General features: G+C 48.3%; 1 protein-coding gene across 4 annotated transcripts in view; it reads left to right on the top strand.

Moving 5' to 3' along the window:
- Positions 1 to 26760, top strand: part of rbfox3a (RNA binding fox-1 homolog 3a) — a 375680-nt gene that overhangs the window by 40719 nt on the left and 308201 nt on the right. For all 4 annotated transcript variants that reach the window (XM_030340391.1, XM_030340392.1, XM_030340387.1 and 1 more), the window contains exon 2: positions 11400 to 11551. The gene's annotated coding sequence lies outside the window, so the exon portion shown is untranslated. The remainder of the gene's footprint in view (positions 1 to 11399; positions 11552 to 26760) is intronic.

Below are 26760 nucleotides of genomic sequence, written 5' to 3'. Positions count from 1 at the left end.
CACACTCCCACCACATCACACCTGCCGCTCCCGTCGTTGATCGCTCCTCCGCCCACGTCGACGCACACGTCTGAGACCCTGTGATTAGTCCCTGGCATTAGAAGTCTCCGACTGTCGCTACAAACGGCCAAAGCCGCAGCTATTCTCGGGAACATGTGTCCAGGCCAACCCGGGCGTGTTGAATGGGCCTGTTCCCCCGAGCGGCTCATCAGTCATTCCGACGTTTCAATATGCGGAACATTACGGGCCGAGCCAAAGGCTTGACGAGGGGGGGGGGAACCCACCGGGCGGTGCCACGTGTGAGTGAAGTGCGGAGGGCCTGTGTGAGGGATGACTGAGGGGGCCCCACACGCCAACAGGTCCTGAGCACAATGGAAGCAGGTCCAAACACCTGCTCACTGGGTGGACATAAGCTTTGCCGAATTTGGCGTGTACGTGTGTGTGTGTTTGTGTGTGTGAGTGTGTGTGTGTGTGTCCGCACACATGCATTTGTGTGTGTCTGTTTGCGTGCGCACATGCATGTGTTTGCGTGTGTGAGCCTGTGCATGCGTTTGTGCCTGCATGTGCGTGCATGTGTGTGTGCGCGTGCTTCCCTGAGATTCAACGGGATGTGCTGCCAGTTCCCACATGATAAGTGGGCAGTGGATAAGACGGGCCCGGCCTGGCAGGCTGCCCTGGTCGGGGGAACTGGTCCACGGATGCTACTGTTGTGAAGTCGATTCCCTGCATTGATACAGAGAGAGTTCTTAATGTCCATCAGAAACCCCCAGCCCCTCCTTACCGTTCGTCCTACGGTGTGTTTCATGTTCTCCAAGTGAAGCGGTAACACCGTACAATAATGGTGCATTAATCAACTGTTAATTAACTTTAGCTAATGCAGTGCTAAGCATTGATATGGTTAGTGGCAGGAGGCTGGAGGACAGTTTGGTAGAGTTAGTAGATAGGAGTTCCGGGGGACAGTTAGGGGTTGGTAGGGTTAGTAGATCAGAGGTTGGGGGGACAGTTTAACGGAGGGTTTGGTAGGGTTAGTAGCAGGAGGCCTGGGGACAGTATTATGGAGTGCTTGGTTTTGTTAGTAGCAAAAGGCCTGGGTACAGTATAGCAGGGTTTGGTAGGGTTAGCAGCAGGGGCCCTGGGTGACAGTGGAGGGTTTGGTAGGGTTAGTAGATCGGAGGCCTGGCGGAGGTGTTTGAAGTATGCTGAAGTGTTTTAAAGCTGCAGTAAGTGTTCTGACACCACGGCGCCCCATCATCCCCGAGAAATCAATACCGCCATGGCTTTTATATCCCTGCAACCCTGCGGGAGGCTTCCCGCTTTAATGTGTCACCGTTTGGCAAAGTCACTCCTGTGAATCTGTGTGTGTGTTGCACGAGAGAGGATATTTGGTTTTATTTTGCTCCCAAAAACACTCCGTCCGCGCCATGCTCTGGGAGAGCAGAATACGAGAACCGCCGTGTTTCGAACACTTTGTTACCGGCCGCCACCCTTGTCTTTGTAAGATTGATACGTCACTTTTTGGCTGTTTACTACTTAGCATGCAGGCTACGGTTAGCATACTGAGGGACCGAAAAATCAGTGTTTCTCGTTTCTGGATGTGAGGGACATAAATAGCAACCCACAGTGTCTCTGGCTTCTGCGTCGTGGCACAACCAAATTCACTGCTTTTGTTGCCATGCAGTCATGTGATCCTCTCTGCTCAGAACAGGGATTAGATGGGAAGAGATGCACACACGCACACACTCATGCCGCGCGCGCACGCACGCACGCACACACATTAAGGCACGCACGCTCGCACACACACAAACACACATGTGCGAATATTCATAACCATGCAGGAACACACCTTCTGTCTGTATCTCTCTCCCACTCTCTCTCCTTGTCATTCTTTCTCCCTCTATATCTCTCTCTGTCATTCCCATTCTCTCCCTCTTTCTCTCTCCCTCTCTCTCTCTCTCTCTCTCTCTCTCTCTCTCTCTCTCTCTCTCTCTCTCTCTCTCCCACTCCCCCCTCTGGCAGAGCAGACAGCAGCAACGAGGACAAGCTGTTTTCCCAGCTGATAAATATTCCGACATGTCGCGGCTGACAGGACGGGGCAGGGACCCGGGATGACTGGGACGGACAGGCTTGTGTGTGTGTGTCTGTGTGTGAGTGTGTGTTGGCATGTGTCTGTGTGTTGGTGAGAGAGAGACGAGCCGAGAGGCAGAGAGACAGACGGGTCGTCTCTGTGGTGCCAGAGCGGCGTTCCGAATCCGGCGTTCCCGAGACTCTCCCCGTGGGCGGAGGAGGCCGGCAGCACTGTGTGTGTAGCAGGACCCCTGATGCCCTCTGCACTGCCACACCCACCCTCCATACACACACACAGACATACATACACACACACAGAGTCAGAGAGACACACACACACACGCACACACACACACACGCACGCACGCACGCACGCGCGCGCGCGCACACACACAAAGACAGACAAGCATAGAGACACATTTACACACACACACACACACACATTCAGACAGACAGACACACATACAGACAGACAGACAGACACACATACAGACACACGCACACCTACCACCTCCTCCATCACACCCTGCTTGCCAGCCTCCTCCTCCTCCTCCTTCTCCTCCTCCACTGTGCCTCATCACCTCGCCTAGTTTAAGGATGAGAGGGAGGGAGGGTAGGTTTTAGGGGGAGGGTGGAGCCGGGGGGGGGGGGGGGGGGGGGGGGTCTGTCTGCGTGCCAGCCAACGAATCGCTGACATGCACACCCTGGCATCCCTTCACTTGGAACAATCTCCTGCCCCTCTCCTCCTCCTCTTCGTTTTTCTCTCCCACCCTTGTATCATTTTCTGTCTTCTTTCTGTCCTCAGCTTTTTTTGTTCTACTCCCATTCTTGTGCCGTGTGTGTTTGTGTGTGTGTGTGTGTGTGTGGTTGTGTGTGTGCGTGCCGCCTTCGTCCAGCCGAAGCAGGGAGGGAGAGGGATATTTTTAGCAGGACGTGATTAAAGGAGGGGATCGCTTTTTGTTTTGTTCCACTGGACATGAATAGTTGGGTGGAAGGGGGTGGGCGTGTGGATGGGGGGGGGGGGGGGGGGGAGGGGAGGGGATTATCCTCTTTTTTGCCTATCCCTGCTCTTTTCTCCCTCATTTATCTCGACCTACTCGTCTTCCTTCATTATTCCTGTTTTCTGTCTTCATCTTAAATTTCTCGTGTTTTTATGTTTCATGGAAAACTGTCGCGGCCATATCTAGTCCCACTAATTACCGCTGCTCCGTGTTTGGCTGCTCCCCTTTTTTGCGCAATTTTATTATGTTTTTTTTTTCTCCCTAAGGAGGCTTAACACAACAGGCGTTAAAAAAAAAAAAACGGTTTAAAAAAAGCATATTTAAGAAGTGTATAGAAAATAAGCGCTCTGGTGACGTTGACGGGAGACGCCAAAGAGTGTAGAAAAAATAATAATTATACAAGTATATATGGAGGGGGGGAGGGAGGGAGGGAGAGAGAGCGCAAAATGGGGGAACAAGCGAGCCCAGGCTTCATTGCTCCCCGAGACTCCTGTTTGTCAGCATGTGCCATTAATTGATTAATTGCTGTGTTAATAAGGACAGCCAAATACAGTGGGGGTGAAATGACAACGACAACAACAACAACAACCAACAACCGGAAAAAAAATAAATAACATGGCACAAAAATGAAAGATTGCTTTGCGGAGACGTCGACATTTGCCTCGGAGCCGCGCTATGTCACTTAAGCAATCCCCTAATTAGAATACATTAGCATCGCCGGGCTGCGCTGCGCTTTCACTCAAAACATCTCCAAAGTCCGTCATGGTCGTGGCTCTGACAGGCTTTGTGAGGGGGCCGCTGTTGGATTTCTGTGTCGGTGGGATAAACACGTTGTTTTTTTTTGTAGGAGGATTGCGTGTGTGTGTGTGTGTGCGCGTCCGTGTGGGCAATGTTTGCGTGTACTTCGCTCAGCTGCCGTGAAAGGCTGCAGCAAGGCGTTTTGTATACGGGGGCAGGCACATGTTTAGAATTCGGACCACCGACCCTTGAGAGCCCGGTTCTCCTGAGCCTTAAGAACGCGGCCGATAACACACACGACATATGGGTCATACATATCATGGAATATATAAGCCCTATCCACACACACAAAGAGAGGCCTGCATGTTTTAACAACCATGGCACGCTCTATGGGGATACTGGCCCTGTGTAGGCTTTATTTGTGTGTGTCTGTGTGTGTGCGTGTGTGTGTGTGTGTGCGTGTGCGTGTGGGCGGTTGGACGAACCGCTATGTAAACATGTGCTGCTTGAATCCCCCTACTGCCACAAGCACACACTGAGAGAGTGGGCGAGTCCCAACAAAAACACATTCCCTGTCAACACCAGAACCACCAACACACCCATCACCACCACCACCACCACCACCACCATCTCCTCCATTACCATCACGACCACCAGCTCAACCACCACCACCACACCCCCCCACCAACTCATCCACCATCATCAACACCACTGCCACAATCGCCACCACCAGTTCATCCACTACCACACCCTCATCCCCATCACACCAAATCAGCCACCTCCACCATCACCACTAGAATCCCCCCAAAACAACACCAGGACCACCACCACGAATATCGCTACCCCCATGTCCCGTTATTTGAACCCGACTTGTGTTGCCCTGTTCGGGGCCGGAGATAGCCTATAGGGCTTGTACATCAGAATGCATCATGGGATTTTTTTAGTTGGAGATACTCCGCCATGTCTGGAGGACTCAAGAGAGTTGTCGTACTGTTAAAATCCTAAATCAAAGTAAATACAGCGGAACCCGGGCTAATGAAAACGTTGTTTTGCTGCGTCTCGCTTGACAAACACTGTGGCAGTTTCATACACAACAATGTCTCCCGGTAATGACACATCATTTCCCAACGAATGAAAAAACAATGACCGTTAAACAAAACAACATACATAATCACTCAGATTGCATTGCTGCTATGCATCCAAAATGGAGGTTGTGGCTATGCCCTATGTATGAACCCTACGGCTTTGACAAAGATGAGGCTGAAACGTTCCTTTGCCGTCTCACACAGATACTTTTCCCTTTCACACCGACAAAAAGAAACACCAATTCCATGGGCATCGAAAAACGACAAAAAAAGGCTCTGCGCTTCATGTTGTTGTTGTTGTGACGCTAAAGGCGTGTTCACATCTTTTTTTAATCAGGACAGCCATTCACATGGGAGTGATGCAGCTGTCTGATTCTGCACCCCAGTGAGTCACCTCCTCTCCTCTCCACCGTGGGGATCGCAGCACAGTGGTTCCCAACCTTTTTCGGCCTCTGACCCCATTTCCAGCTCTGAAAACGTTGGAAGACGATCCTTTCACATTCATGCTTCCTGAAGAACAGTCTTCACCCAATCAACATCTGCCGGTAATATCAGTGTCCCGGTAAACGTAATCGCATCGCTTTACTACACACTCAGTGAATGGTAGTAGTTTGCTCGTGGCTTTGAATACTTCAGTTTGTATATACAGGATGTCTATGAGACCTTCGGATCTGATAATCAGATTCCTATATCATATTTCAGCATTCCACTGTGACCCCATATGCATATCAGACGACCCCAAGTGGGCCCCCGACACCAAGGTTGGGAACCACTGAGCCAGCAGCATGATGAACGTCTTCAGGTGGATGAGTCTTCATGTGATGGATGTACGCCAAGAAGCTTTATCCATTTCCACTCATTTAGATTGACAATACATCACTGTAAATGTTTGGACGACGACGGTGTGTGTGTGTGTGTGCTAGTGTGTGTGTGTGTGTTTGTGTGTGTGTGTGCGAGCATGAGTGAAGATGTGTGTTCAGATTATGTTTTTTGGGTGAGGTTATGTGAGGACACCACACATGGACCACATACTGCTTATAGCAAAGATCTGCCCATGCCTGTGTGTGTGCGTGGATGTGTTTGTGTCTGTGTGTGTGTGTGTGTGTGTGTTGGGAAAGTACTCCCTTTGTTCCTCTGAGCCAAAGCAGTGGGGAACAGGATTGTTGCTTCCGTCTCACACCAGTGAACAGGTGTGGGTGTGTGGGGGTCAGGCACTGCGTGTCTATGTGTGTGTCTGTGTGTGTGTGCGCTATTGAAGACATGTCGAGATGGGGGCTCAGTGGGATAGAACTAATTGCCCTGCCAAACCCTGACAATTACCACACGCACACACACATGCTCACACACACACACACACACACACATGCTCACACACACACACACACATGCTCGCGCGCGCACACACACACACACACACACACACACACACACACACACACACACACACACACACACGCGCGCACACCCTCACACAGACACCTATGCTCACACACACTTGCTCATTCTTACACATTCTTAAGACACACACACACAAACCCAGGCTCTAACACAGATTTACACACAGACATTTCAATTTATAGCCTCAATTCTATTTATTTTTCTTGAGAAAGGGTGATGTCATATTGTCAAGAGGTTTGTGTGTGTGTGTGTGTGTGTGTGTGTGTGTGTGTGTGTGTGTGTGTGTGTGTGTGTGTGTGTGTGTGTGTGTGTGTGTGTGTGTGTGTGTGTGTGTGTGTGTGTGTGTGTTTCCCTGCCAGCGAGGCATGCTGCAATATTGTTGACATTTCCTCAGGGGCCATGTGGAATTTGAGGCGGTGATTTCCTGGATTCCCCAGCACAGCATCAGCCCCGGCGTGTATTGTTTCAGGACCGATAGACGAGACTCCTATCCCTTCATGACCTTGTTCAGAGTGAGCGACTGGTCTCCGGCAACAGCCACTCGCTTGGAGATGGATGGCATGAGTCAAAACGTGATTTGCTAGGAAGTACATTGCTTCTTGTAAACACTCGGGAAATGTCCATTGTGGACAGGCGCACGCTGAAATAAATTCTCACAAAAGTTGACACGTGTTGTTAGGGTTTTGTTTTCGTCGTTCCAAGCACCTTTTTTTATGCGAAGTGGGCCAACGTGTCAAACCTCGATTCCCCGCGCGCTTGTTGAAAAAGTTCTGGGATTCAGGGTCCGGCTGTCTGGCCCTGAAATGAATAAACTGGCGGAATCCTTGGGAACATAGTGAGCAACAGAAAATTCAACTTTTAAGTCAACTCAAAGTCTATGGATTTCACGGTTGACGACGTGTTCAACATCTGTTTTATACGTCAGTTTACAAACCCACAACAGAGAAGAAAGTCACTTCTGGAATCGTCATCTGCTTCCTGATTGGTTCACGCGGAGGCTACCCGGTCCGTCCCTGGAAACGGCTGAGAGGGAAGAAACGTCAGAATGAATCAAGAAGTCAATTCCGGCCTTGCGCATTTGTCTGGTCTCATTTCTGTGACACAAAGATTTAACCCTGCAGTAGAGGTTGTGTTATTTGAAATGCAGCGACACACACACACACATTTAGACACGTGGCAGAGGTTTCGTAGATCAGAGTAGATGTTACATTGAAACAGAGATCTGAACACGTGGCAGAGTTTGTGTTTATAAGACAATACGGCACATGCGACACACAGATTTAATCATGCGGTAGAGGTTGTGTTTATAGGAATGTTACAGTGACATACAGATTTAAACTTGTTGTGGCGGTTTTGTTGAGAGGCGAACATGTTCCAGGGACATACAGATTTAAACGCTCGGTAGAGGTTGCGTTTTAAAGAGTATATGTTACAGTGACACACGCAGATTTACTCACCGCTGGCTCCGCCCACCAACTAATCGGCGAGATTGAGTGGGACCGCCCCTTTCTGTCAAGGAAATTACACATTGCTTACATTTTTCCTGCGTATCTGAGGTGTCTGTGTCCACGCGCGTGCACTCCACTATTTATTTACCGTATGTGTGTGTGTGTGTGTGTGTGTGTGTGTGTGTGTGTGTGTGTGTGTGTGCGCCTGCTTATGAACACAAGTGCACGTGCATGGGCGCTCTCTTTACAGTGTGTTCACGTGCATTATTTATGTGGCGGTGCCGGCCCGCGCCTGTTACTATTACACAAGCATAAATGTGCACGTGTGCTCTGTGCACGCACACGGGCCTCTAATTTAACAGAGCTATTCTGAGCCCCCCATCATTATCTTTGTCCTCAAGTGGAGCACTCCTTTTAATATGTTAATGTGGCCAGGCCTCGCTCTGTCGAAGGTAATTGTTAACCATGTTGCGCTTTCACAATTTGCCTTGTCCTTCTCTCTCGCATTCTCTCTCTCTCTCTCTCTCTCTCTCTCTCTCTCTCTCTCTCTCTCTCTCTCTCTCTCTCTCTCGCATTCTCTCTCTCTCTCTCTCTCTCTCTCTCTCTCTCTCTCTCTCTCTCTCTCTCTCTCTCTCTCTCTCTCTCTCTCTCTCTCTCCTGCTCTCTAAAAACACACTTGTATCATGTAAACTGAGCACAGCACAGTTCCATTTCCCTCTGCCCAATTTGGAAACCAGAATGATTTGTTAACTGGGAGGGAGATAGGTTAACTGCCTGGGATACTCACTTAAACACACACACACACACACACACACACACACACACACACACACACACACACACACACACACACACACACACACACAGTTAAGAATTCAAGAAAATTTTAGAAAACATGATATCCAAGAATTTTACAGTGTGTGTGGTATGGTAGGACATCCCTTGCACTAAAACTACTACTACTACTCCTACTACTACTTCTTAACACAGGACATAGGAGTACATGGTTTGAGTTTCTGTGGTCCTTCATGTGTCGGTTGTTTTCCACGTCTGCTGTTCTGGGAGCTGTGTTTTATCGGTTGTGCTTCGGGAATACCTCTGTCTGGTACACAACAAGACTACAACAGCAACTGAAGATTTAAACACTTTCACCTGCACGAAGGTCGCATCTTCTGTCTACGGTCCCGCTGCGAGACGATATGCATCCGTGGGGATTTAGAGAGAGAGAAAAAAGGTGTTCAAATGTACTTTCATGCTGAAATCGATTCATGCGGGATGTGTTCACTTACTTTCCATTTATATCCTGTTTCTAAAAGACTAAACGGCACTCTCGTCCAACTCTATCAATCGGTGCGTTAGCTTAATGTAGCTCACATAAATTCAGTTCATAAGGAACAACACAGCGGTCTATATTTACCACGCTGTCTGATCCCATCCCCCCACGGGAGGAAAGGGGACCCCCACATGTCCACGACATATCAAACTTCACGTTGCCCGCCTGGACTTCAATGCGCTCAGACGCGCGCCAAGCGTAATTAGTGCCGTTTAACGGAATCCTGCTAACGAGAACAGCGACGAGAACAGCTGGAAAAGAACAACAATGCCACATTGTTTTGTCTGGCGCACCCCAGAGTGTTGCTTATAGTCTCCAAATCTGCTGCCAGTGGATCCTGGGTTTTGTAGTTGGATGAAGGTTTCCTCTGGTTGTATTTATTTTGATATGTATTATTGGCAGGAGTCGCTCCAGGCTTCTGCGTGGCAGACGGATACATAATTAAACCTCACACAGAACGAAAAAGGTGTTCCCCCCCCCCCCCCAAGACGGAATCGGCTTTTCTTCTTGTTCTCCTCCCATTCTGTCTATGGTGTCTGTCTCTCTGTTCCCTCCTCCTTTTTACCCAATCCTGCCCCCACCGTGACTTCATCTATTTTAATGTATTATATTTTGAGACACTTCCTTCCGCTCGTAAACCCAAATGCTCCCATCAAGCTCCACTCTTTCCTTTTTGTGTGTTGTGTATTTTCTCAGTCTCCGTCTCTGCTCTCTCTCTCTCTCTCTCTCTCTCTCTCTCTCTCTCTCTCTCTCTCTCTCTCTCTCTCTCTCTCATGTTGAACTGGGTCATCTGATCAGTCTGTGTTGGGAGAGATGGTTGGCAGCTGATCATCTCGGCATCCATGCATCTTCCCAGCTTCTCTCTACTGCCTTCCTCTGCTGGGACACTACAAGCAGAAATAGAACAATAAAAAATCTACTGTTACGTAACACTCAATTTCGGAGTGTAACACGTCTTTTCGTTTCATTTGATATGAAAGTGCTATTTCAGGGCTTCAATCCCGATAGTTTCATGTATTTCAGAAGTTGGCCGGCACTAATCAATTTCAAAGAGTGGGATAGGGGGAGGGAGGGAGAGAGGGGGGGAGGGCGCGAGAGAGAGAGAGGAAGAGGGAGCGCCTGATTAGGGGAAGAATTGGACACAATAAGTCATACGAGTTGGAAGTAACCGCCTGACGAGGGAGAGGTAGCGGGGTTTTATCCGGATCCTCTCATCTAGACTACTATTGTGCGAGGAGCGGATGACGGCTGATGTCTAAGCAGCCTCACCTGGCCCGAGTCGGACTGATTGCACTCTGGGGCTGGGTGAGGCCTCCTAAACCAGCCATCAGCCACACACACTCCACAACCACCCAGATACTCGCTGCATAGATGAGGGGGATAAGGATGAGGATGTAGTCTGTGTTTGGGGGGGGGGGGGGGGGGGGAAGTATTGATGAAGAGGGAGAGATAGGGGGTCAGGTGGGGATATCCTTCTCCAAATGGAGCAGAGGGGGGAGAGGGGGAAGGAGGGAGAGAGAGAGAGAGAGAGAGAGAGAGAGAGAGAGAGAGAGAGAGAGAGAGAGAGAGAGAGAGAGAGAGAGAGAGAGAGAGAGAGAGAGAGAGAGAGAGAGAGAGAGAGAGAGAGAGAACCGGAGACGGCAGAGGAGGGAAAGAGAGGAGTGGATGTTATGCCTCCAGGCTTCTCAGATGTTCTGCTCTGCTTCAGTTTATGTTCTCTGCATGCGCAGAAAACAATGCTCTGTACAGGATGTAGGAAAACAGTGAGGGGGGGTGGGGGGGGATCTCGGTGTGAAACCGTGTCTGAAAGACGAACTTCTATTCTTGTGGAGCTCAGCTACCAACCATTAGTGGTTGGTAAGGCGTGGGTGTGTGTTTTGAGCGCGTGTACTAGTGAGGTGTGTGCGCAGTGTCTGTAAATATCTAAGTGCCGAACATGACATCATGGGGAAAAATAAAAACATAGACAAAACAGGAATAGTCCTCCGTTGACCTTAGAGGACGAAATGAACGAGATAAACATGATTGACACTGGTCGCCTGTTCTCCATGCTTTCTGTGTGTGTGTGTGTGTGTGTGTGTGTGTGTGTGTGTGTGTGTGTGTGTGCGCGTTCGTGCTTGGACAAGAATCGCTGCATATTATTGAAAGGCATCCCTCCCATGAGGTCAGAGATTTTATTCGGAAGCACCCAGGAACCTGCTGGAAATCCCTGAAGAGTCTTTAACCAACCCTCTTCCTCCCTCCCCATCTGTCTCTCTCTCTCTGTCGATGTCTCACTCTCTCTCTCTCTATGCCTCTTTCTCTCTCTGTCTATGCCTCTCTCTCCCTGCAGATAGAGGCCTGCTGAGGGTCTAAAGGGGACGTCTCTCTTGAACCCCGCTAACAAGCAAGCCTCAGAAGATTCCAGGAGGAAGAGAAACCCAAGTCCACATCCAGGAAGAGCACAGCATTTCCGTGCCAACGTGAGCTGTCAGCTTCCAACAGGTAGGCCACACCTCTCCATTCTTCTCTCCTTCCATCCTTCACTCGTTCCCCCTCCTTAACGTGAACAGCTCCTGGGCAGGGTGTGATGAACCGAGAGACCGATTTGTCTCCGCTCTGCACCCACACGTTTCATCATCCACTGGAGAACAGTGGATGATCTCACCAGGGCGGTAATCGTGTGTTTCCAAATTTGTACAAGCATTTTTACCAATCTGCCTCAGAAAGATTATGAAGAAACAATCAGCACAGTGAAGTTGTAATTTGTATTACTATTGTTCATGGCAGGGAAAGGCATGTGAACACACACTACAGGTCCAGTGATGGACCTGTATGAACCCGTATGGGTTTCATAAACACCCCACACACACACACACACACACACACACACACACACACACACACACACACACACACACACACACACACACACACACACACACACACACACCAGACAGCCCTGCTCCTTAGCCATTCATACCTCCTCGTGTCTCCTGTTGAAGACCGAGAGCCGAATAAAACTGGAGGGGAAGAATATTGACACAGCTTTTAAAAAATGAAGAGCTCATCGGTCTTCCCCTGATGGCCAAACAGTGGGAAACCCACTGTCCAGATGCTACCAGTTAGCCAGATCAGGGCAGATTGGAAGCAAAGGGTGTGTGGTGTGTGTGTGTATGTGTGCTTGAGACTTGTGCAAAGAGATGAGTGTGAAAAGTGAGTATGTGTGAGAGCATGTACATACTATTTATGTGAGGTAAATTGTCGCGTGTGTGTCTGCGTGTGTGCGTGCGTGCATGCTAATTTTTGCAATGCAAAGTGTGCGTGATAGGAGGGTGGAGGCGGTTTACATTCGTGACCAGGTGCTCTTTTTTGTAGAGAGAGAGAGAGAGAGAGAGAGAGAGAGAGGGCGAGAGAGGGCGAGAGAGAGAGAGAGAGAGAGACTTCACTCTACACAGTGCCTCAGCCTCTCTACTTTTCTGCATTGTACTGCCCTCCTGGATGAATGAATTAAATGATCATATGTTTGGATGACTTATGTCCCCTGAATTCCCCTGAATTGGTCCCTGCTAGTGTCCCAACAGCCACTCGGCAGTCAAAACATGGAGTATTCGGCCTCAGTGTGGCCAGTGTGTTCTCTACCTTGATGCTGAACTCAGAGTTCAATTTATTTCAACTTTGACTCGCTGGGCACTGATCTCTGACTTTTCCAACCAGATCACAGCTTTTGTTGGATTTCAAAAGCCTTTTAAATATTAACACCAACAGCTTTCCTATGTTTAAAACCTAAATACATGTTTTATGGGCAATACAAGTGCTTCCAAGTGCTTGTATTTCCCATTGTACCTTTAGTTTCCATTGGAAGAGTTCCCTATTTCACAATTGTATATAAAATGATTTCACTATTTATTTTTAGAAACCATTTTTTATTTGAAATGTAAACATTTCATGAGAAGCTCGACACATTGCTTTCAAAAAGTCCAATAAATACATTTAACAGAAACCATATAAATAGTTCCCAGGGTGACATATTGAAGAATTAAATTGAACATATTTGTGATATTTATGTCTCTGTACTTGCTTCACTTTAAAAAAAATAAAATCACAAAAGGAGTTCACCCACAGGACACGCTTGCAGAAGAGAAAATAAACTCAGAGTTTTAGAGAATAAGCTACCAACACTGTCTGTGGCGGCCTTGTGCACTACCAGGCAGAGCTTGGCTACAGCCCACAGATGTGCTGAACTTGTTGGTAGTGCCACTCATTGCCACCCATTATCCTCCCCCCCCCCCCCTGATAACAACAGCCAAAGAAAGTGATGTCCTTCGCTCTGCGTGACACTACACTGAACTTGTTGACCCACTTTCGCCTCGCGCTAAGAGTCTGACTCATGTATGGGACTGGGGTGTTTTCCCAGCATGCATCTGTCTGGGATCAAAACAATGCCGGCTTCACGGCGGACTGGTTTAGTGGCAGTGTTGAAAGCAAGCCAACCATTCCCAAACTCTTTAAGGATTGTAACGTTGGATCTCTGCTGCGGTTTTGTGGCTTGTCAGAACAAGCGGAGCCACGTCTGGAGTTGTTCCAATCTTTCATTTTGCTTGGTATCCTTCGGGTTCTCAAGCGTCCTAGCCCGCTAACCTCCTAGTATCCTTGCACCCTAGCGTTCTAGCACATCGGTACCGCAGTCATCTGCATTCTGTCACGGGGATGTGTTGAAGGGTGTAGCTGCAGAGTGGCCCCCCGGTGAGATCTCATAACCCCCCCACCGACTCTGGCTCTCGCTCTCTCTCTCGCTCTAGCTCCCCAGCTCTCTCGCTCTCATTCTCGCTCCCTCTCTCACTCTCCATCTTTCTCTCTCTTGCTCTCTTTCTTTTTCTCTCTCTTCCCCTCTCTCTTACTCTAGCTCGCTCTCTCGCTCGCTCTCTCGCTGTCTCTCTCTCGCTGTCTTTCACTCACTCACTCACTCACTCACTCACTCACTCACTCACTCACTCACTCACTCACTCACTCACTCACTCACTCACTCACACACACACACACACACACACACACACACACACACACACACACACACACACACACACACACACACACACACACACACGTCATTTCCTGGCCTCAGTTTGTGTGCCGGCAAGTCCAGAAAGTCACAAATGCACAGAAATGCCAGCAAGAGCCGTGAAGGAGGAGATCAGAGAGTGAAAGTGGTCACCTCGGGCTGGGGAGGGCGACCAGACAGAGAGGACGGCGGGGTGGAAAATACGACAGATTTCACAGCTTCACAAATAGACATTAGCCATGTAACTCGCTTCATCAGGTGATTTAACATCGGCCAGCGAGACTGCACCCGGGCGGGGACGCAGACGCCATCACACACTGCTTCACGCCTCTCACCGCTCAGAGTAACTAGCTTGCGCACGCCGCAGATCAATAACTGTGTGTGTGTGTGAGTGTGTGTGTGTGTGTGTGTGTGGTTGCAACAAAGGGGTTCGGGGGGGCAGGTCGGGGTGGAAGGGGGGGCAAGCATCACGCATCCATCCCTTTGCACCACACGGCGTAGATTGAATTTTGGTCCGAGATGGTTCTCTCGACTCCGCTCACAGTTCTCTCTCTCTCTCTTTCTCTCGCTCCGCTCTTACTCTCGCTCTTTCTCTCTCGTTCTCTCGCGCTTTCGCTCTCTCTCTCTTTATTGTTTTTTCTATTATGTGTTCCATCTGTATTTTACACTTCATCATAGAGCTCTCCTGGAGCCTATATACCACCCCTCGCTTTTCACCTCTCCCACAGGACACACACACACACACACACACACACACACACACACACACACACACACACACACACACACACACACACACACACACACACACACACACACACACACACACATAAACACAGGCATACACAGGCATACACACACTGAGTATTTCAAGGCTTGCCGCGTGTGTGCTGGTGGCTTTGCTCCCCAGTGTGTCGTGTTCGGACCGCTGATAACACACCGTCTCCATGGAACCTCGGTGTTCAGGGTTACAGAAGCAGCGCTCACGGTCACACCATTATCTCAGACTGCGTGTGTGTTCCTGCCAAGGAGTGTGTGTGTTTGCCTGTGTGTGTGTGTGTGTGTGTACATGATTTGTGGCTTTGTAAAATGGGATGTCTCATATTCCCTTAACTCTTCAGGTTAAGGACTAAATTACTATCTCTTTCTGTCTCCAGTGTACAAGTGCTACGGCCGTATCCTTGTGTGTGTGTGTGTGTGTGTGTGTGTGTGTGTGTGTGTGTGTCTGTGTCTGTGTCTGTGTGCGTGTGTTCCTGTGCGTGTTTGCGCTCCGAGTGTATATTGTGTTTAGGCCTTGCTACATCAACCTATGCCAATATGCTGTTTGGATGATGTGAAGGTGAATTTACCCACAATTCCTTTCCTCCCAAACTTTGAATATTGCATATTTAAACTTTGCTTAAGAACGTTCTGAAATTATCGAGAGTTACATTTTGCTGATAACACAATTAGCGGTGCAGGGTTCTGTATTTGTTATTAACGTTTATTGGTATGCATTTATTTAGATTTATTTAAGTCTTCAGGCATGGTGGTTAGAAATAGGCATTAGAAAACTCTGATGCTAGATCAAACGTGGCTTTTTAACATCATTCCCAACTCATTGTGGTACCCTCTGTCGTCTAAGCGCCAGTATTGTGGACGATAACGATATATATATAACGAACCGGGCTTACAACTAACAAATACTAAGAGGGAAGGATATAAATATATATATATATAAATTTGTGTATAATGGACGGGGACTACAAGGAACCGACATTTAGAAGGAAGAAAGCGGGAGGGAAAGCGTCTCCCTATGAGCCTCCCTCCCTCCCCCGCTCTCCCCCCCTGCCTCCCTTCCCCCCCCCCACCTCCCTCCCCGGCCCTCCTAATTGTTCCACTCAGTGGGACGATTGAAACGAGTTTTGACGAAAACAGATGCCATCGCTGTGCCGCGCCGCCTTCTCTGGCATCCATTTTACATGAGCCCCCCCTCTCAGACAGAGTCCTCCCTTAGTTGTGCTTCCAATCGCCGAGCTAATTGAGGCAGAAAACACAGAGAAGCTGGGGGAGAAAATAACAATTAAATTGCAAATGGAGAATGAGCGGGAAAGCGACTCCTGGAAGCCGACGCCTTGCATCTCTAATTGGCTTCATTGTATAGAACGCCCGTTTGCGTGGGTGTGTGTGTGTGTGTGTGGGTGTGTGTTTGTGTATGTGCTATGTACATAAAAAAAATGTCTTGTAGTTAATGGGCCGTGATACGATTTCACTACTAACGAATGACCACAGTAGTATTTTGTGTTGATTTGTTGTTTTGTTACGGCCAATTGCAATGGCTCCACATGCCAAAGTAAAAAAGAATGTTTGTCTTGTCGTCCACAAGAGCTTGTTTCCGCGTATTATAATTGCTTAAGCCATTGCTAAGATGCGCTTAATACACCTTGTGAACAACGAGACGCACAACATATAGCTTCCAGACTCAGGCACACAGCACCCAATGAATTCAACTTTAACGATGAAATACTAATTAGCGGGGTCTATGGTACCGGCAGTGCAGGAGCGTCGCGGCTCGTCGTCTGCGTGTGATGAGGACTCAGGGTGAAGCGTGAGGGGGAAACAAGAGGGGAATAAATATGAGTGGCAGGACCGCACGTCTCACGGTGACCTTCGCGGGAGAGGGGAAAAAAATCGAAGCTGTAGAAACACAAAAAGATAACGCTGACGAGTCATTTCTCTTCCGTTTCTCTGTCCCTCACAGCTCCCTCTCCTGTACTCTACTTCCCTAACGCGTCTCCTTTCCTTAACACTCCTATCCTTTCCTCTCCTTCCATACCGTGGCTCCTCTCCTTTACCCTCCTTTTCTTCTAAGTCCTCTATTCTACTCTCCTTCCCTATCTTGGCTCTTCTCCTGTACAGCCCTTTCCTTTACACTCCTTTCCTTCAAACTTCTCTTCTTTACTCTGCTTTCCTTTACTCTCCTTCCCTCCCTTGGCTCCTCTCCTTTACTCTCCTCTCCTTTCCTTTACTGTCCTTCCCTACCCTCCCCCTTCCCTTTACTCTCCTCTCCTTTACTCTCCTTCCCTTACGTGGCTCCTCTCCTTAACACTCCTTTCCTTTTCACCCCTTATCTACCTTGGCCCTCTCCTTTACACTCCTTTCCTTTACACTCCTTTACTTTACACTCCTTCCCTTTACACTCCTTCCCTTTACACTCCTTCCCTTTACACTCCTTCCCTTTACACTCCTTCCCTTTACACTCCTCTCTTTTACTCTCCTTCCCTACTGTGGCTCCTCTCTTTTACTCTCAGGGAACCCCCCAATAAAGAGGGTCAAACCGATGACAACTTTATTAACCTGAGACTTATTGCCGAGCTTCGTTTTGGGAATGGAGTGTGTGTTTCTTCTTCAGGAACGGAGCGCCATCACTCCTGTAGATTGTGTGTTGTTGCTGTTGTTCACCCCTCCGTCCCCCTCCCTGCCATCCGTTGTACACCACACCGTCACTTTATTTGTTTTCTCCCCCGTTTTTTAGTAGTGCGATGGGCCGTTGGCGTGCCAACCGCGCCACATAAATCCAGGAAGGGGTTTGTCAGCTCCGCTGGCGTGTGTGTGTGTGTGTGTGTGTGTGTGCGTCCGCGGGCGTCTCCTCCATCAGGTTGATGACTGGGTCCGAGGCTCGGTGGGGAGACGGAGGTCGCACTGCGTTTGACCCGCTGCGGAACACCTGCATGTTTAAGCTGGTCTCTCACACCCCCGTGGCGACGCAAGTCCACCCAGGGATCCCACAACGCACGTCCATAGTCTTCACCTTCATCCTCCGACTGCTTTCCCGCATCGGCCCCTCGCTGCACACACACACACACACACACACACACACACACACACACACACACACACACACACACACACACACACACACACACACACACACACACACACACACACACACACACACACACACACAGTATACATTAAAGAGTAAGGTCGACCTGGCAGCTGGGAGATGAGAAGAGTGAGTCTCTGCAGGTAGGAGATTGACAGACGGTGGAGGTAGGGTGGGGGGGTGTGTGGGGGGGTGTAGGGGGTTCATTTTGAAGAGAACGCACCAGGGGGTCCAAGCCCTTCAAGTGCTTCTTTACGGGATGTTCACAGCTTGTTGATGGAACGGGGCGAACGCCTGCGTGGGTTGGTGAACACACGCGTCGCCTGTACATTTTTTTAGGAAGGGAGGCACCGGGGAAGGAGGGGGGAGGGACGTATGGATTGTGTTTTATATATTGAGTTGCTTTTCTTTTTGTCCTCTTTTGACAGCGGAAGAGACTTTTTCTGAAGCGCGCACAGAAATCAAGGGTTCAAGCCTCAAGTTTCCGTCATCCCAAGTGAAGTTCACTCGTCGCTCGCATACAGCTCTCAAACGGCTTTACACAGGCTTACACTTCACTGCATCACCGTGAAGACGGTGCGGGAGCTCAGAGAGACGCCGCCGCCGCCGCCGCCGCGCGCACACAGGGTGGGAAGGTCAGGTGGGAAGGCATTGCATCAAGGCAAGGTTACCCTCGCTTTCACCCTTTGTATTAACCTCCCGTGTGCTGTTCGTCTCCCTCAAATGAAGTGATGACAGACGAATTGTCGAATTGCCAAACGATGGGATAAGTTCAAACAGAACAAAGCAATGCGTATCTGTGTGGATCCTTGAAGGCTAGACATCAGCCTGTTAGGTCTGGTGCTGTTACGCTTAGGTTGAAACATATGTGATGAGTGTACCAAAAACATTTTCAGGCAATATGTCTCGAGTCCCCTATGATAGGTTATATATATATATATATATATATATATATATATATATATATATATATATATATATATATAGAGCGAGAAAGCTAAGCAGGCAGAGATTCTGCTTCAGAGAGATTGCCGCAGGAACATTTGTGAACATTGAAAGTACATCGCCTTGGCGAAGCTAGGCATACATCATGCCTGGCTGTTAAGTAGATAAACCTAACCCAGGACGTATCGAAGTAGAATACAACACTGCAACTCCTACTGTCAGCCCTACAAACAAGCTATGGTTGTCTACAGCCAATACCCCATAGCCCCCAATAGCCATTCCACCACATCTAAAGATTTTCCCTTTAGTATTAAACATTTAAGGATGTGTGGTTGCCTAAGCAAAGCTGCATGGGTATACCTATTGAGTACCCCTAGCTAGGTTTCTACAGGTCTTTAACTGGTGTGTCTAGGTAGCCGGGGCTAGGAACCCAATGAGAGCCTAGATTGCGTTCCGAATCGATGAGAACATTGCAGTTCATGGTCAGTCAGTGCCTGGCCTTTCATGAGCTCAAGCAGGGTGGTCCCACCAGAGATACCTCTGTGGCAACATTCTCCTCTCCATGCGGACTCTCCTCTGGAAGTCCAGCCGGGTTATTGTAGGTATTGTCTTTTGTTGTGAGTAAGAATAGTAGATTGTTGATCAATCGGCACAGAGAAAGACTCTGCCTAGCTCTCGCTCCCTTACACACGCACACACACACACGACAAGCTCACACACACACACACACACACACACACACACACACACACACACACACACACACACACACACACACACACACACATAAACAGGTTTGCCCATGTATATGCTTATGCAAATGTATACATTTCATCCACAAACATGCAGGAGCACACAGAGAGACAGAATCACGTCGGTGTTGTTTTTCTGTAACGGAGCCCTTGAAGGGATTATCCTGCGTACAGCCTCGACCCAAACCTGATTAACTCAACCTGTATTCCAACATTTGGTGCTTGTGCAATAACTTGTAAACATATTAAAAATTAAATTGCACCTACAGGCCTTGAAGCTGCGTATGAATTTTAAATTCAGAGACCCCACCACTCGTATTAGCATTCACCATCAAGAAGCCAAAGGAAATAAATGGCCCTGAACCAATATTTAAATATTTTAATTAAAAGATACACAGGGATAAAGAAATACAGGTGACGGGAACATTTCAAACGCCAATGCCCTTATACCTCGACACGGCGGAGGAAGGGGCGGTGAAACAATGAAGAAGAAAGGAACTCACCCGCCACCCACCTCCCCCTCTCCCCCTGGTCACAGTAGGATGTTTCTGTGGGAAATGAATTAGCGCCGCATTCATTTCCCTTGTAAAGCAGCCGCGATGATGAGAAACAGACGCTCAGTGAGTCATTAGCGGGGAAAGCTAATGTTAGCTCGCAAACCGTAAACACCATGGAAGTTCTGCGGCGCGATACGATCCATTGCTGCGAGACGCTGCCGCCTCGCAGCAAAGTACTCATTCTTATTTTTTTTTTATGTGCCAATTTATGTCCGGGATAAATCCGTTCAGAGAGCAGTTGTAGAAGTGTTTAATGAATTGGATTTAGGGAGGGTTCAGGCCGCTACCAATGTTACCGCTACCACCAACGTCAGGAAGCAGCTTGGAGAGCTGTCCATGGTGCTGAAACCCTGGTCATAGGTGTGCGTGTGTGTGTGTGTGTTTGTGTGTGTGTGTGTTTCTGTGTGTGTTTGTGTATATGTGTGTGTGTGTGTGTGTGTGTGTGTGTGTGTGTGTGTGTGTGTGTGTGTGTGTGTGCGTGTTTGTGGATGTACTCTTGTGTGTGTGTGTGTGTGTGTGTGTGTGTGTGTGTGTGTGTGCTTGTTTGTGGATGTACTCGCTGGCGCTGTCCATGGTGCTGAAACCCTGGTTTTAGGCGTGCGTGTGTGTGTGTCAGGGATGGAAATTAACACCCGCCACACGCCATTTGCGGGTGGATTTGTATGGTGGCGGGTGAATTGTGTGACTTCACCCGCCACTGTGTCGGGTAGACTTTCCAATCAGGTCCGATCAAATTTGCATATTTAATACATTCGTTATACGGCGCTGCACAGTTCCACAACCTATTACCGTCAACATCCGGCCCCCTTCTTCTTCTACGCCTCTTTTGCTGAATTGCGACTGTCAGAATCCGGGATAATGTATCGGTAACAGGGCTCTCAAGTCTCACGCATTCGGCGTGAGACACACAAAATTCAACCCATGCACACGCCACACTTCGCATTTCTCAAGCAGAGAAATTACCAATTTGGGCCGCTATTTAACAGTGTTACAGGTAGGGAACAAATCGGTTTCCCATACGTAGGGTAACCAGACGTCCTCTTTTGCCCGGACATGCCCTCTTTTTGAGACACTTTTAAAAAATGTGTTGCGGAATTTCAAAATCGTCCGGGATTTTATTAAAGCCTCATACATGTTGAATTGAATTTGCGTTGCGTTTCTCTGGGTCGTTCACAAACTAGTTAGGCTACGCCCTCCCCTACTCAGTTCTGGTCGCTTTGCATTGGTGGAAGTGAGTATGGGGAGTGGTTAGGTAGAGCCTTCGGATTGGACGGCTTGACTTACACAGTTACCGTCGTGTTTTGTATTTATTATTTTACCATTATTGTTTTATAGGGACAAACATTAACAAATTTCTCCTAGAGGGGATTGATAAAGTTCTATCTATTGAACAGAAAGAAACACTTGGTCATACTTTACACACTTTACCACAGCATTGGCCTACTGAATGCCACAGATATATTTTCAGCATTGGACTGAATGCCACATAAATATAGTTTGCACGTTTGCAACGTTTAAAAGTTCAGAGTATAAAGTTCAAGTATATGCCTCTACTTGTATTGCTTAAGCCAATACAACACTGCCTTTTGAGGCAGTGTTTTTTTCTGAATATTAGTGTTAAGGGCCAATTATGCTTACTATCATACGTTAGTTACCATGTCTGTGGACACATTTGTATGCAGTCACATTATAAAAAAACAAATGATCCTTCCGACTTATGATGGTTTAGCCATGCATGTTGTTTTATTGTTTATATGTCAATTAGTTTTTTAATGAAAATACTTTGTATAGATGAATTATCCCCAAACTTGTCATTGTAACACCAACTGATGTGTATGAAAAACACTTATCTTATCTATTGTTACCATTATATTGTTTAAAATGTACGCATATATTAAAAAAATATATAGCGTTAGGGTTATAGCTGGTAAAAAAGATGAATGGCTGGTAGATTTTTAAATCTACCTGCCACAGTGGCTGGTGGGCAAAAAAGTTAATTTCCATCTCTGGTGTGTGTGTGTGTGTGTGTGTGTGTGTGTGTGTGTGTGTGTGTGTGTGTGTGTGTGTGTGTGTGTGTGTGTGTGTGTGTGTGCTTGTTTGTGCTTGTTTGTGGATGTACGCGTTTGTGTGTGTCTGTTTGTGTGTGTTTTTGTGTATGGGTAAGGCGCTGTCCATGGTGGATGTGCAAGACATTTAAACCCAACGTTTCCCTGTGTGTGTGTGTGTGTGCGCGTGTGTGTGTGTGGATGTACGTGGTTATGTGTGTGTGTGTGTGTGTGTGGTACCCGGGTGTGTGTGTGTGTGCGTGTGCGTGTATGTGTGGATGTACTTGTTTATGTGTGTAAGGTACTCTGTTGTGTGTGTATGTGTGTGTCTGTAAGGCCCTGCCCATGGTGGAGGAACAAGGCATTTAAAACCCCACATTTCCCCCTGTATGCCATGTGTGTATTTTTGTGCGGATATGGATAGAAACCGGGAACACAAAACACATGCGCACTCGCACACAGAAACAGTCGTTGGCAGACACACCCCTACGGGGACGGGCGTGCACATAGACAACCACATGCAAATGCTCCTTCTACCCACCAGGGCCATATGTTCTGGAGGAGTGAGCAGCACACAGTGGCACTCTTCCTGGGGACAGATGGGTCTGGGTGGAGGGGGAGCCGGTCCTGGAAGCCAGCGTCCCAAACCCCCTAGTCGTGTCTGCTGCCTCCCTCAGTCTGGCTCCACTGAACCACAGAGGTGAACGTCAGGGTTGAGATGCACTTGGCCAATCAGCATCTACCGTACTTTGGTCCCCCCCAGTGACACCGGCCCGCCCCCACCACCACAATGTGGCCAACAGAGGAAGGTCATTCTGGAACGTTCCAGTGAATGGCATAGAGCGTTTGGTGTTCGGCGGGTCTTTGTTTGGTTCGCCACGCCGGCGGAGTTGAACGTTGAACGGGGTGGCGTGCTGAACATGAGGTCAGGGTTTGAGGGATTTGGTGAATAGATGACAGAAGAGAAACACGTAATGGCGCCTTGACACCACGGTTGGAGCTGGAGGATGAATGTTTGGTTCTCTCGTTGACACGCAGAAGGAAGTCACGGTCTGTGTCGAGCCTTTCAGCGCTCTCTCTCTCCCTGTAGGTAAGGGGGATCATACCCACTTTCTCTGGAGATAAGGGGGGCGTCGCCCACTTTGTTTTAAGGTAGGGGGTGTCGCCCACTCTCTATGGAGGTAGGGGGGCATCGGCCACCATCCATAGAGGTAGAACGGCATTGCCGACTCTCTGAAGTCAGGGGGCGTCGCCCCTTCTCTCTGTAGTCAGGGGGCGTCGCCCCTGCTCTCTCTAGTCAGGGGGCGTTGGCCATTCTCTCTGTAGTCAGGGGCCATTGCCCTTTCTCTGTGAAGTCAGGGGGCGTCGCCCATTCTCTCTGTAGTCAGGGGGCGTTGGCCATTCTCTCTGTAGTCAGGGGCCTTTGCCCTTTCTCTGTGAAGTCAAGGGGTGTCGCCCATTCTCTATGAAGTCAGGGGGCGTGAAAGGGGCGTGGCCCACTCTCTTAAGTCAGGAAGCATGGCCCAATCGCTCTGTAGTTAAGGGGGCATTTCCTGCTCTTTATGGAGGTAGGGTGTGTCGCCCTACTCTCTGTGCAAACACACTTGGCCAAGGCAGTACACGCCGACTTGCTGGAGATTCGTTTCGTATTTCGCCTCTGTGAAGTGAATCTTACAAAGCAGGCTCCTGCACTCCATTCCACTTCCTGTTTCCACCGTGGATGAGGTGACGGCCCCATTAAGACACGTCAATGGGCCCTTAACAAAAGCCATAACATAATAACTCACCCGAACACACAGCGCAAATGAACACATGCACCCATACAAAGGACTTCAAAGCTTCAGAACATAGGGGCCCATAAATAGCCCTCTGCTACTGCTGTGTGTGCATGTGTTTGTGCGCTTGTGTGTTTGTGTGCACGTACACAAGCCTTTGTTGGCCCTTTACAGATGGACTTGTGCCGCCATTAGGAGACATGAAGGGACACGACATCATTAATAATACAGCCAACAACCTGCTCCCATAGTCTCGGCATTAACAAGCTGCCAACCTGCTGCTCACACAAACACACACACTCACTCACACACACTCTCACAATTACCCACATAAAAAGACACACACACACACACACACACACACACACACACACACACACACACACACACACACACACACACACACACACACACACACACACACACACACACACATACTAGCACACACACAAGCACAAACATATACACACATATGCACACACACACACACACACACACATTCATACACACAAAAACACACATACATACACACGCGCACTCACACTCACACAAACACACACATGCACGCACACACAACCACACACAACCGCACACACACACACACACACACACACACACACACACACACACAACATTCATACACAAACACACACATACACACAATATGTGTGTGTTTGTGTGTGAGTACCGGAGCTCACTGTCTCACTGCATAGTCAAACACCTCACTGTCACTGCTCTTCGTGGGATTTAGACGTCAAGTTTTTCTTTTTATACACCGACCCCGTACACGGGCACTCTTGCATGCACATTCATACACACACACACACACTCTCCCCCGCGCATACACATACACACAGCCTGCCAGTCTCCCTCTCTCTGCACTCACAGGCAGCAGATGGTGGAGTGGGCGTCAGGTACAGTAGCGTCTCCTGACACCCCGAACAGCTGTTAGCATTACAGCATGCTAATTGCCATCAATCAGGACGGCACCTCTGTGCAGAGAGAGAGAGAGAGAGAGAGAGAGAGAGAGAGAGAGAGAGAGAGAGAGAGAGAGAGAGAGAGAGAGAGAGAGAGAGAGAGAGAGAGAGAGAGAGAGAGAGAGAGAGAGAGAGAGAGAGAGAGAGAGAGAGAGAGAGAAGCTTAACACATACAAAGTGTCCTCAACCTCCCATCCCAAAAAAGGAAAATGCAGATTATGAATAATTATTATCTTTTTGCATAAAGTGTCCGTCGATAATTATACAGTATGTACGAGTGTGTGTTGCATTTGATTATATATACAGTTAGCCATCGTTGGTTTGTTTGTGGGTACGTCTTTAATATGAGTGAGTGTGTACGTGTGTTTTCTGTGTATGAGTCTGTGATTAATGTATGTGTGTGTTTTGTTTGTGTGTGTGTGTGCGTACGGTTTTTCAGTTTGTCATCACGGGGGGAGGAATGTGTTTACACGGGCGACTTGCCTGCAGCGAGGAGGGCTTGGAGTTCAAATTCGGATTTTCCCAGATCGCTCCACGTGCGCAGTTTGATTTCTGCAGCTTGACTCGGATCGATGCTGAAACGAGGCTGTCGATACGTGTCACACTGTACATGGACATATTGATATCACTGCAAACAAGGGGAAAAAAAAAACACTGGCACCACAGGCTGGCTAGAAGAGAGAGAGCGCGTTACTATGTCCCAGGGAACCCTGCGGAGAGTTCATTCATTACCCTGTCAGCCCCGTCGTGGGTGTCACCGGGAAGTTATGTCAAATTAAAACCAGGATTTCTGGTCCAAAAAGTTTTTTAGATTTTAGAAACATAATAAAAGGACTATTGTTATTCTTTGCTGGCACAGGAACAGGAACACCTGTCTATTTTGAAAGCTTTGTGTTGTGGAAGCAGGGAATGGGATGTGAGGGAAAGTGAAAGTGAAACCAGTCAGTGGCCCGAGGTCTTTGTTTGTGTTGGTTCTTCTGACAGCAGTGTGAGCAGCACCTGCTGTCCCTCAGTGTTGTACCTCGACGCTAACATCAGTACCTCAACGCTCTGCAGTCTCTATATATTATCCATCATAAATCCCTACCTTAACCTCTTCAGTTTCTCTATCATGCATCATAAATCCCTACCTCAGTGTTCTGCAGTTATATTATCCATCATAAATACCTACCTCAATGCTCTTCAGTCTCTATATATCATCCATCATCCATCCCTGCCTCTACCCTCTTCAGCCCTCCTCTCTCTCTCACCCTCTCTCTCTATCCATCTTTACTAACGCATGATCATTTTAAAACTCCCTCAAATCCCTTCTCACCACAAGGAATCAATAGTCCAATCCTTTGCAGCAATCCTCTACCAAACGTGGTAGGTGTGGCTCCTCTTCAGAGACTTAACTTAACTTCAGAAACTAAATAAATGCACAGAAATGTGCATACCCTGGCGCGATTTCTCCAGCATTGTCCCAAGTGGCCCAGGAGGTCCTCTCTTAATCACCATGAGATGGACTTTGTCCTCAGTCAAACTTTCCCTGCCTCCCATGTTGAATCATCACTTATTACCCCAGTCGGCGTTTCGTACAGAGAGCATTGGGCCGATGAATCTGTTCTCAGTCTAGATTTTCAAATATTAGCAAAACATTTTGGCCTGTTTTACAAATCATTTCAACAATACTATCGGAGCGAATTCTCTTAAAGCTGCAACGCAATCCCTCCTCAATCATCAACACTGATTGACTT

This window comes from Gadus morhua, chromosome 18 (genome assembly GCF_902167405.1).
Source record: "Gadus morhua chromosome 18, gadMor3.0, whole genome shotgun sequence".
Lineage (NCBI taxonomy): Eukaryota > Metazoa > Chordata > Actinopteri > Gadiformes > Gadidae > Gadus > Gadus morhua.
This window is presented reverse-complemented; position numbering and strand designations above follow the sequence as displayed.